The sequence below is a fragment of the Eumetopias jubatus genome, unplaced genomic scaffold, assembly GCF_037043125.1.
Source record: "Eumetopias jubatus isolate StellerSeaLion01/CBP00866 unplaced genomic scaffold, mEumJub1_p1.0 scaffold_16, whole genome shotgun sequence".
NCBI classification, from domain to species: domain Eukaryota; kingdom Metazoa; phylum Chordata; class Mammalia; order Carnivora; family Otariidae; genus Eumetopias; species Eumetopias jubatus.
In genome coordinates this window covers 25,099,775-25,112,628 of record NW_028274822.1, presented here as the reverse complement: position 1 = coordinate 25,112,628, position 12,854 = coordinate 25,099,775, and the positions used below count along the sequence as shown (strand labels likewise).

The 12,854-nt window shown below is 42.9% G+C and overlaps 1 protein-coding gene across 1 annotated transcript in view; it reads right to left on the bottom strand.

Annotated features, from left to right (window-relative positions):
• DYM (dymeclin) overlaps positions 1-9,051 on the bottom strand; it is a 339,132-nt gene extending 330,081 nt beyond the window's left edge. Inside the window, exon 1 of the mRNA XM_028098349.2 lies at positions 8,763-9,051. The gene's annotated coding sequence lies outside the window, so the exon portion shown is untranslated. The remainder of the gene's footprint in view (positions 1-8,762) is intronic.
• Positions 9,052-12,854: the final 3,803 nt, after the last annotated feature.

Genomic DNA, 12,854 nt, shown 5'->3' with positions numbered 1-12,854 from the left:
CGGTGGGCGTCCCCTCCTCCAAGGCAGGGGACTGGATGAGTCTTCTCAAGAGAAGCTGAAGGGGCACCCAGGGAAAAGTTAACAGACATTTGGGATCCCCCTCATTTCAAAAGCTGGCCTGCCACCCCCAGCAATGCCCACCACTCAACAAAATCCACTCACACAAACCACTTCCAATCTTAAGTACAAGTGAACAAGTGAACAACCAAAAATCATTAGACTTGTGAGGAAAGCCTCCAACACAAAATATAGAAACCAAAATAAACGAAAGAAAGGAATTCTCAGGAATTCTCAGACATTCCAAAGAGGATTCTCAGAAAAAATTTAAAAATAAGACAGCCTCAGAGAGGTAAACCAGTAACAATAATAAATGCAAACATTTATTTAGCACATACTATTCCCCAGGCACCATACAGGAAGACATTACCAAATGAGCACTCATCACAGCAGACTGACGGGCCCTACCACAGAGCACTCCCAGCTCATGAGAGCAATGAACAGGAGGGCTAGCAAATCTAAAACACGACATTTCATCACAGCAGAGTGTCTTCCGAGCAACAAAGAATAAAAATGAGGCTGCAACCAAAGTAAGGTTCCAAATGGCTCATGTGTTAACCAAACAAGAAAAGTCATGGACCAATCATGAGTTAAACTGAATGGTGTTTGATTACAGCAGCCAAAGAAATGCGTCCAGAAAAAAAGAAACACCTTTCAGACCTGTCTTTCAATGAAAATACAGAGAACAGTCTGTATGGAACAATTACAGCTATGAATATCTTCCCAAAGAAGTGGAGAAAAGTACTAATTCAGTACAGCCTGAAGTGGAATCTGCTAAGATGCATGATAACTGATGGTGGTAAAAATACATGTGAAGCAGAAGAAACTTAGATGGACAAATTTACAAACCTTGTGAAAATGCAAGGTGTTTAAAACCTACTCGTTATTCATTGCATGATCAATGAGCAGGTAGGCGGCATAAAATACCAGAATCTATCACGTTACTGAACCAGTTACAAGAGTTAACTTCATTACTTTCATGAACTTAACCCATCATCAGTTCCATGAAAATTCTGTCAGAAACAGAAGCTGCATATCCTGATCTGTCCTATCACACAATACCATGGCTTAGCCAGGGTATAGTTTTATGGAAATTTTTCGCGCACAGAGATGAGAACAAAATTTTTCTGAAGAACCTCCCTCAGCCACTATTATTGAATACTGAATGGCTTGAAAATTTGTTTTTGCTGATTTGCTAATATTTCTCAATGAGTTCAATCTAAAATTAGAAGGTCAAAAGTGCTTCCATGCAAAACGTACACTGAGCTAGTCATTTCGAGGACAATCGACACCGAATCACAAGTGATGTCAAGCTGCTTTACACACTTTGCATGCTGTAAAAAATTAAAATGAGATGCGAGATCTCCAATGCCACACAAATGTGCAATAGATATATTTTCCAAAATAAAACTACAGTTCCAGCATTTTTCAGACCGCAATACAAGTTCCACACTTCAAAAACCATTTAACTGTGCAACAAGAAGCTTCCACCTGACCCTCAATTGGAAGTGATTGGTGGGCAGTGTGATGATTTGCTAAAAGGTAATTATCAAGAAAAGAATCTAGCATTACAAATGTAGGGATTCAAAGGGGTACATGCACCCCAATGTTTATAGCAGCAATGTCCACAATAGCCAAACTGTGGAAAGAGCCAAGATGTCCATCAACAGATAAATGGATAAAGAAGATGTGGTATATATACACAATGGAATATTATGCAGCCATCAAAAGGAATGAGATCTTGCCATTTGCAACGACGTGGATGGAACTGGAGGGTGTCATGCTGAGTGAAATAAGTGAATCAGAGAAAGACATGTATCATATGACCTCACTGATATGAGGAATTCTTAATCTCAGGAAACAAACAGAGGGTTGCTGGAGTGGTGGGGGGTTGGGAGGGATGGGGAGGCTGGGTGATAGACATTGGGGAGGGTATGTGCTATGGCGAGTGCTGTGAATTGTGCAAGACTGTTGAATCACAGATCTGTACCTCTGAAACAAATAATGCAATATATGTTAAGAAAAAGAAGAAGAAGAAGATAGCAGGAAGGGAAGAATGAAGGGGGGAAATCGGAGGGGGAGACGAACCATGAGAGACGATGGACTCTGAAAAACAAACTGAGGGTTCTGGGGGGGGTGGGGGGATGGGTTAGCCTGGTGATGGGTATTAAAGAAGGCACGTCCTGCGTGGAGCACTGGTTGTTATGCCCAAACAATGAAACATGGAACACTACATCCAAAACTAATGATGTAATGTATGGTGATTAACATAACAATAAAAATTAAAAAAAAAAAAGAACCTAGCAGAATTCTACAGATACCGTCTCCAAGCAATAAATATGCTCCACTAAAACCATATGTTCATGGATTGGCATCAGTATTTGGAGGTACCATGTAAAAAGATACTGTCAAAGATGAAAGACAAAAAAATCTCACTACAAACATTTGTGATCAATTTTGACTGAGGTTTTAAAGTTAGATACCCTGTTAGATAAAATGTTATCCCCTCTCCTCCAAAAAGAGATTTCATTCTTCTCATTAGCAAACCTTATTATAAAAAAACCTATTCTCAACCATTATCCTATTGTATTTTGCATTTCATCAGTAAAAAACTTATGGAAATTTTTTCTCTCCCGTTACATAAGTACCTGTATAATATTCTTTGTTTTACCTCTTGGCCCACAAAGCCTAAAATTTTTACAATCTGGCCCTTTACACAAATATATGCCAACTTTTGGCCTAGATAAATAAACTGAGGCAAAGAAAGATTAAGTGACTTGCTCCAGACTAAAGAGTTAGAAAGTGGCGTTACCAGGTTTCAGACCTAGGCAGGCTGGGTACAGAAACCACTATACCACATTGCTTCCATGAACCAAGAACAAGATGTCACAAAAAAGGAAACAGTCAAAGGACAAGAAAAGATACTTGAAAAGTTGTTTTAAAAACTGGACAGAAAGAAGATAAGGTCAAAGAAACTCCCATAATAAAGAACAAGAGACAAACAGATGGAAAACAGGAAATGTAAGCTTAGAAGACCCACTTAGATAGAAGGTCTTAATATATTAGTAACAGGAGCTCCAAAAAGCAAGCACGAACAAAACAGAGGGGTGTTAAGTCAAGACACTGTCGAGTTGGGTGTGAAGCATCTGAGATTTTATCTCACGCGCACACTAACAAAGCCACGAAGCCTCTGGAATAGCGACCAAACAATTCCGTGCTCACAGCAACAGCAGTGGCTATAGCAACATCTTGCATCAGTTTCCTGGGCCCCAATCCCCACAGGCCTTTCAAAGTATTTTGTAAAAATTAGTAAAATGTTCATGAAAACATAAGCAAATGGGGTTGGGGAGCAGGGAAACCAGGTAAATTACTCAGCTCAGCAGTGAGCACTACTTATGTACTCCTAGCAATGTAAACACTGAGCACTAAATTAGCCAAGAATTCTCACGTATCTCTACTGGAAGGGCTGGAAGAGAGAGGAGGAAGAGGAAGAGCACCTCGTCTACCATAACAAGGAGTCATGAGATCGAGCCCCAGTTGGGCTCCGCACTCAGCAGGGAGTCTGCTTAAGATTCTCCCTCCCCTCTGCCCCTCCCTCTGCTCCCGCGCGTGCACGCTCTCTCTAAAATAAATGAATAAATCTTAAAAAAAAAGAAAAGGTATTCTAAGGTGAAGGGTTGCAAGAGATATTCTGAAAGAATTGTTAAGATTCAGTGACTGAATCAATCTAAAAAAGAAATTAGGAGTCATATGACACACAAAATGTGTACTGTTTCGTTCTTCCAGTGTCCTTATTGGAGAATTAACAGCCACTTTTAGTGTCTGCATTTTTTCATTTATTTATTTTAGAGAGAGTGCGGTGTGTGCCAGCTGGGAGAGGGGCAGGGGGGGAGGAAGAGGGAAAGAAACCCAAGCAGACTCCACACTGAGCCTGGAGCCCAGCGTGGGGCTTGATCTCATGACCCTGAGATCATGACCTGAGCCGAAACCAAGAGCCGGATACTTAACCAACTGAGCCACACAGCACCCCTGCTTTGTTTGTAAGTTGAGATATAACTGACATGGGGCACCTGGGTGGCTCAGTGAGTTAAGCGTCTGCCTTCGGCTCAGGTCATGATCCCAGGGTCCTGGGATCGAGCCCCGCATCGGGCTCCCTGCTCAGCAGGAAGCCTGTTTCTCTCTCTCTCACTCCCCCTGCTTGTGTTCCCTCTCTCGCTGTGTATCTGTCAAATAAATAAATAAATAAATAAATAAATACCTTTAAAAAAAACGACATGTAGCATTATGTTAGTTTCTGGCATACAACATAATGTTCCATATGCGTATATTGCAAAATGATCACAATTAAGTCTAGTTAACATCCATCACCATACATAATTACAATTTTTTCTTATGATGAAAACGTAAAGGATCTACTGTTAGCAAATTTCGAATATACAATAATTATTAACTATAGTCGCCATGTTGCACATTACACCCCCATGACTTGTAATTAGAAGTTTATACCTTTTGACCACCTTAACTCATTCTGTCCACACACCCGGCCCCACCCCAAACCTGCAACCCCAGCGTGGTGTCTGCATATTTAAAGAATATGATAAAAACTAGAGAAGATCAAAAAGTACCAACCAAACTTCCTTAAAGAAATGAAAAAAGAACAAAATAGTAAATAAGACCTATTTGTAAAGTTGTTCTCAACCCTACTAGCTTATTTTGACTAGAAATAAGTCAATACCGGTCGATAACTTACACACTGTTTACATGCAGTTTTTAAGTAGAAGTTCAGAGCATCACCTCCACGAAGAACCTGCCAAGGGGAAACAAGCTGAAAGGCGGGAGCAGATAGTGAACAATTCCCCTTACACTTAACTGAGAAGTGGTACGCTGAAACACACCACCATCGGAGCCAGGGCCTTCACACCCCGTCATAGTCGAGGTCTTGAAAGCTAAGGGGGAATGCGGAACCCCCTCGGGAAGCAGGATACCAGACTAGAGGATTTCCTAAAGTCCTCTCTACCTCCAAGACTCAGTCTTCTCTCCGTCCTGGGAAAGGATGAGCAGCAACAGACATCTGGCCCCTCACCTATTCAGGCTCACAGCCCTTTTCAACAAACCAGGTCACAGAAAAAAAGTTCAGAAGGGGCCTCAAGCCCCAGTCTGTCGGGAGCTCATTCTTCCTGCACATTTTCTCACTTTAAGAGTCTTTCTGGGGGTGCCTGGGTGGCTCGCTCAGTCAAGCATCCGACTTTGATTTCAGCTCAGGTCGTGATCGCAGGGTCGTGAGATTGAGCCCTGTGTCCGGCTCCATGGTGGGCGTGGAGTCTGCTTGAGGTTCTCTCTCCCTCCCTGTCCCACCGCCCCTCCCCGCAACTCCCTCTCTCCAAAATAAAAAAAAAAAAGTCTTCCTGTTGAATTGGGGGTGCCACGATCACCCACTGGGACAGAGGGACCTCTCAACGGGAGGAACCATCACTGCCCCAGTAGACGCTGAGCATTATTACACACACTCTGATTACAAGTATACAATACTTAAAAAACATAAATATAAGGAGACCAAAACGAAATAAAGACTTTACATGTTGTCACATTGCGTTTATGCTTAATTACTTTTAAAGGTCTCATTTTACCAAAACCTACACTGCAAGCGCAGAGGTACTTCCCATGTTTGTCATAGTCACTAAAAAGGAAAATGGAGTGGTCCTCTCCATCGCTAAACATACCCATTACCTAAAGTGAAAGATGACACATTGAATTTGTAGCAGCAAAGGAAGTCACCTCACCTAGGAAGTCTCAGCAAAATGTTCCAAAACATGGTAGACAGAATAATAGCCCCCGAAGATGTCTATATCCTCATCTATGGAACCTGTGATTGTTATCTTACCTGGCAGAGGGGACTTTGCAGCTATAATTAAGTTAAGGACCTTGAGATGGGGGAAAGTCTTCTGACTTATCCAGGTGGGCCTGATCTTATCACACAGGTCCTTAACCTTTCCCAGCCGTGATCAGAGACCTACTACAGAATGCATGAAGAGATGCTGGCTTTGAAGATGGAGCACAAGGGCTGCAAACCAAGGAAAAGGGGTGGCCTCTAGAAGCTGGAAGAGACAAGGAAACAGATTCTCCCCTAGAAACCTCCAGAAAAGAGCACAGCCTTGCTGACACACTGATTTTAGCCCAGTAAGGCCCATTTTGGACTTCAAAATACAGAACTTTAAAATAATTTGTATTAAGACACTAAATTTGTGGTAACTTGTTACAGTAGGCATAGAAAACTAACACACACAGGGTGTCTGGGTGGCGGCTCAGATCATGATTTCAAGGTCCTGGTATCGAGCCCCGCTTGGGGCTCTGCGCTCAGTGCCACATCTGCTTGTCCCTCTTCCTCCCCCTTGTCCCTCCTTCCCTCACCTTGTACTCTCTAAAACAAATCTTAAAAAAAAAAATTAATACATAGTAAACAACTTCTAACAACATGTGAAAGTATCTACAAAAGTATAATCAAACTGCCCAAATATTTAGAGCAATGAGACATAAGTTATTTGTGCAAGTATATCTCATTTTCTTTTAAATTTGCACATGTGGTATTTCACTTCTATTTTTCTCCTGCTCTCATGAAAACTCCATTAATTAAAATGCCAGCCAAGGGGCCCCTGGGTGGCTCAGTCGTTGGGCGTCTGCCTTCGGCTTGGGTCATGATCCCGGGGTCCTGGGATGGAGCCCCGCATCGGGCCCCCTGCTCGGCGGGAAGCCTGCTTCTCCCTCTCCCGCTCCCCCTGCTTATGTTCCCTCTCTCGCTGTGTCTCTGCCAAGTAAATAAATAAAATCTTTAAAAAAATAAATAAAAAATAAAATGCCAACCAAAGTGACAATAAGTGACAATTCTTTGAACTTTTTGTAGAAGGATGAACCATATCAACCAAGAAAATGAAACAGGGTTACAGGAGCAACTGGAAAAAAACCAGGAAACAATTATACCATGTTTTTTAGAGAGTCAAACATCAAAGTGTTTGCACTGTGTAATTCCCTTGTATCAAATGGATGCTACATTTTTAAAAATAAGTCCTTCTAAATATTGATATTAAGAGCTTACTATTAATTTTTTTAGATGTGATAATAGTAATGTGGGCATATTAAAAAGAGTGACTCAACCTTCTACAGATATACACTCAAATATTTACAAATGAAATGGTATGCCTATGATCTGCTTTAAAATAGTTGAGAGTGGGGATAGGAATGGATAAGGGAATAGATGAAAGTAAATTAGCCTGAGTTACTAATTGTTGAAGCTGCGTAATGGGTACATGGGGGATGTTAAAATTATTTCAATATTTAAACTGTTCTGTATTTAAAAGTTACAAAAACAAAGTCCTTGGATTCTATCATAATAATACAGACTCAATATATTTAACAGTTTAATCTCCTTCCTGTGACATTGCCTCTCTCAAGTATCTGCCACTCAAGCCACCTGCAACTTATAGTTTAATCAATTATTCTTTAATCCCCAACTCATTTTACCCTATTAACCTTAAAAGTTTCAGCAAGTCACTTAACCTCTAAGAGCCTGGTTCTTCATCTGCAGAATGGAAATATTTACACTTGGCCACTCTGAGTTGCCAAGAGAATTATCTAAGATAAAAATTACAAAGCAAGAATAATCATTCTAGAAATCTATATATTTACAAATTTCATGCTCGGCAGCAACCATTCCCCTATTCCTACAGATCTCTTCCCTTCCACCTCCGGTTCCCTTCTTGCGCCCTCCACCCATCAGACCAAAGGCCTGGGTTCCTCTGTAAGATCACATTCCCCTCCACGGCCTCCAACCCCCCGGTCTACACAGAACTTTCTCTCTACATACCTCTCCCTCCAACCTCCCCTCTCCCCTTTCAGGGGTCCCACTCCATCTAAACCCCTAGTCCGTCCATTCTGTGTACCCCATTGCCGGCCCTATCACAATCACCCCATCACTCCTCTACCCCAGTTCAGTACTTTCTGCTATCAGCTTTATCACCCACTACTGCCACCAGCTCTCAAACACCTGGGCTAACTTCCCACCCTTTCGGTTAAAACGCAGTTGCTAGTAGCCAGGAAGTGGGGCAAGGGGGAAATAAAGAGTGACTGTTACTGGGTACGAGTTTTTTTGGGCGACAAAAATGTTCTGGAATTAGATAGTTGCACAACCCTGTGAATATGCTAAAAACCACTGAGTTATACTTTAATTGTAATTTTAAAGGATGAATTTTATGGTATGTGAACTACTTCTCCGTAACAATGTGTACGTCAAAAAAAAAAGAAAAAAACAACAACAACACTATTGCTCACCCTGCCCATTACACGCCCATTTGTCAGACCAAACATCGCCCCATCTCCCGATGCCTCTATCTACCTGCTTTTTGGTATCCCAACTCTTAACACTAGACGTGGACAGAGGTCCCTCTCACTCTTGACTAACACACTCCCTCACCCTCCAGTGCCACTGTGCCCTGGAAGGGGGCGGGGGAAGATGCGGGCGGCTCTCGCGGCCCAGGCACTGCCCCTCCAGGGTGGCCCAGTCCCCCACTGGCAGGAAAGCACCTTCTCTTCCGCCCCGGCGGAGCTGTCCCGCCGACGGGAGGTGAGGGTGTCCGCAAACCCGCTCCGACAAGGGGCTGGGAGCCCCGCCGGGCTTCCAGGGCCGTTCCGCTGGGGGCGGCGCCACAGCCCACCTGTCTCAGCCGGAGGGCAGATCCGCTTCCAGCTCCACCGACACAGGAGCGGGTGGCAGAGGGGGATCGGAAGAAGCCGCCGTCGCCGCCGCAGCCAGAGTGGCGCACGCCGGCTCAGGCCTCCATGTTTCCACGTCTCTGCGGCTCCGGCTCCGGCTCCAGCTCCGGCTCGACTCGGGCTCGGCTCCCGCCCCGGCCGCGTCCGTGCGGAGGCCGGGAGGCGGGGAGAGAAGGGGGAAGCGGCCGAGAACGCGGCTGGGGACCGAACGGCCGGGCGCGCTTCGGCCGACGGTCACGTGGCGCGCGGCGCGCAGACTTCTGGGAAATGTGGTCCTTCAGATGTTAGGCGTTTCTCCACCCCCGCCCCCCCTCCCCCCCAGCGCGTCCAGGGCCACTGGAAAGCCACGTGGCAAATTCGAGAAGCGGCTAATCCCTTTTACCCATCGCGGGGCGCCTGGGTGGCTCAGATGGTTAAGCTCACCCCACACCAGTAGTTCTGGTGGCTTAGCTTTGTTAAGGCCTCTGTTTATTCCAACTTGGGTAACCATCCCAAAGTCAAGCAGTTCCTTGTAGGGCTCTGAGAAATTGGAAACAGGAAAATAATGTATCTTTGGGTGTGTTATTCTTTATCTCTATCTTTATTCTTTTCAAACCCTTTTGTCGAGAGCTGACATTCAGAAAGTAATTCTTAATGGAGTCAGGTAGCAGTTCTATAACTAACTGCACTATTTACAGAAAGGGTAGGTCCCATAGGAAAGAGTTTCGATTCAGTGCAAAGCCCAAAGAATGGAATTTGAAGTCAAATGAGCTGAAGTTACCAGACTGATATATGTCCTTGAGTTTTTCTCATCAGTTTCCTCGTCTTAAATACATACAAGATGATGGTGATAATTCTTCTCATACAGGACTATTGCCGAATCAGTAACAATAATAAACAAGTCACGTTATGGGTTGTTTTCTGTGTGCTATGCAGTATTATTTCTCTAGTAACGCGGGGGCCGATATCACTATTACTTCCATTTTACAATCAGTGTGTCAACTGTACTCTGAGACGTACCATACAGATCTTCCATATACTTTTCTAGCATCTGTTGCCAATAAATTCCCTGAGCTTGCAGGATTATTTCAGGAAAACGTACTAAAACACAAGGTACCTGGGAGCCTAGCTGAAAAGAGGTGGGCACTACTATGTAGCCATTCTAAAGAATACTAGGGATACACACTCATGATATATCCAGCGGAAACAGTATGTATAATACCCAATTTTCATAAATGAATTATGTTTATGTTTATTATATATGTGTACACACATATACAAAGGGGGGAAAAGGCTATCAGAATATTAATTACAAACTTCGGGGAATGAGATCCTATGCGATTAAATTCCGTTTTTCGGGCGCCTGGGTGGCTCAGATGGTTAAGCGTCTGCCTTTGGCTCAGGTCATGATCCCAGGGTCCTGGGATCGAGTCCCACATCCGGCTCCCTGCTCCTTGGGAGCCTGCTTCTCTCTCTCTCTCTCTCTCTCCTCCTGTCTCTCATGAATAAATAAATAAAATCTTTAAAAAAAAATTCCGTTTTTCCCTGTTTCCTATCTTTCCTGCGATGAATATGTTACGTGTACAGTTTTATAATTTTTGTTTTTAAATCTTAGCGAAAAGAGAGGCCCCCAAATCAAACTCAAAGTGCTTAATATGTTTCCCGGAACCAAAAATTATACCTTCTCCCTACCCCAAAATGATCTAGAAATAAATGTGAGCCTCTCTTCAGAACTAGCTTTATAGACCAAGAAACTATTCATTCTACCTGAGGCAAACCTGTTATTAAAATTTAATGCCCCCCCCGTTTTTAATATGTTTTGGATAGCTTGAGATAAAAAGTGTCTTGCCAGTATTCCTCAGTAAATGTCATAATACTGCTAGGCAATCATCATAAATCAGAGTGTTAGATTAGGAATGGTTTTCCCAGTATATGAAGCATGAGTTGGAGTAGCAATCCTTCACAAACTTTTTATTATACGTGCAAGGTGCTAAGTATTATCTTGGTCACCATCTCTCAACACTGCCAGAACCACTATCGTGATAACTTTGACTTGATTACATCAGTGTGTAGTTGGTGCAGAAACACTAGCAGGAAAGTCATGAAAACCCACTAAATGCAACTGGGTGTCCTAGTTGGATCCTAGAACCAAAAAAGGCAATAGTGGAAAAACTTATGAAATCCAAATGAAGTCTGGAGTTTAGTTAAGAGTATTGTACTGGGGCACCTGGGTGGCTCAGTTGTTAAGCATCTGCCTTCGGCTCAGGTCATGGTCCCAGGGTCCTGGGATCAAGCCCCGCATCGGGCTCCCTGCTCAGCGGGAAGCCTGCTTCTCCCTCTCCCGCTCCCCCTGCTTGTGTTCCCTCTCTCGCTGTGTCTCTCTCTGTCAAATAAATAAAATCTTTTAAAAAAATTTTTTTTCAAAAAAAAAGGGTATTGTACCAATGTTAATTTCCTAGTTTTGCCAAATGTGTTACAGTTATAGAACATACTAATATTAAGAGAAATTGGGTGAAGGATATACAGGAACTCTCTGTACTTTGCAACTCTTCTGTAAATCTAAAATTATTCCGTGTGGTAGGCAGAATAATGGTCCCCCTGAAGACATCCACATCTCAGTCCCCTAAACCTATGACTATGTTAGGTTACATGGCAAAGGGTTGCAGATAGCATTAGGTTGCTAATCAGATGACTTTCAAATAGAGAGGTTATCCAGGATTATCAGGGTGGGCCTAATGTAATCACAAAAGTGACAAGTGAAAGGAAGGCAACAGAGTCATAACTATGGCTCTGCAACTGGCTCAGCCTCTGCCCTCAACAGGGAGTCTGCTTGAGATTCGCTCGCTCCCTCTCCCTGTCCCTCTCCCACTCCTGCTCATGCACTCTCTCTCACTCTCTCTAAAATAAATAAATACATCTTAAAAATAAATAAATATGGCTCTGTAAGAAGATCAAGTGATGCAATGTGAGGACCAGACATTTGAAGATGGCAAAAGACCGAGAATGTATGCAATGGCCTCTAGAAGCTGAAAAAGACAAGGAAACATTATCCCCTAGAGCCTCCAGAAGGGAACCCAATCTTGCCAATACCTTGATTTTAGCTCAGTGAGAATCGTGTCAGACTTCTGACTTACAGAAATATGAGATAATAAATGTGTGTTGTTTTAAGCCACTAAATCTGTGGTAACTTATTATAGCAGCAGTACAAAATGAATACATTCAAAAATAAAAAGTTTAATTAAGAAAGAAAACTTCCAAATGGCTGCCTGTCTTCCCAACACATTTTCAATCTGAGACTGTACCAATATTCATCCTACTTAGAAAGTAACTGTAAAACAGAAAACGTACAAAGAAAATGATACTTCGCTTTAGAAGGCATGCCGTTTTTATATTTTGCAGCAGCAGACTTACACCTTCCCAGCACATTTTGGTTAGGCTATTTTGAAAATCAACTATATCCAGAAATATGTTGAGTTACCCAGGAAAGCCAGTCAGGCAGTGAAATATCAAGTGAGGCATTGGAAAGATTATGGTGTCTTAAGTTGCAGTCCTGCATAACCTCTTTATGCCCCTCGTTACTCAGAGACTTTTCAGAGAGCTACTTGAGACGAAGACTGGTGTTCCTGATTGAGGACGTCCATTTCGCTCCATCGTCCAACACATATTTACTTAGCAATTCTGTGTGCACTGTGCTTCAGACCTGAGCCTGACCTCAAGAAGTTTAAGGTCCAGTGGAGGAGACGAGCATTATACAATTAAAAATTGGGTTAAATTGCCATGAAGGACAAGATTAGCCAGCACAGCTGGTATCTAGCCCCCAAAGGAACAGCTCTTTGAGAAATAAATGTGAAAATTAATCACCCAGGACTACCAGGACCAGAATTTTCATCATCATCTTAATAACAAGATTTACATCTGCAAAACTGAAATTTCCTTTGGTAATAAAACAAACAAAAACCAAACACAGAACGGATCTAAATCAACAAGAAGATTGGGTGGCTCAGTTGGGTGGGTGTCCGCCTTCAGCTCGGGTTGTGATCTCAGGGTCCTGGGAT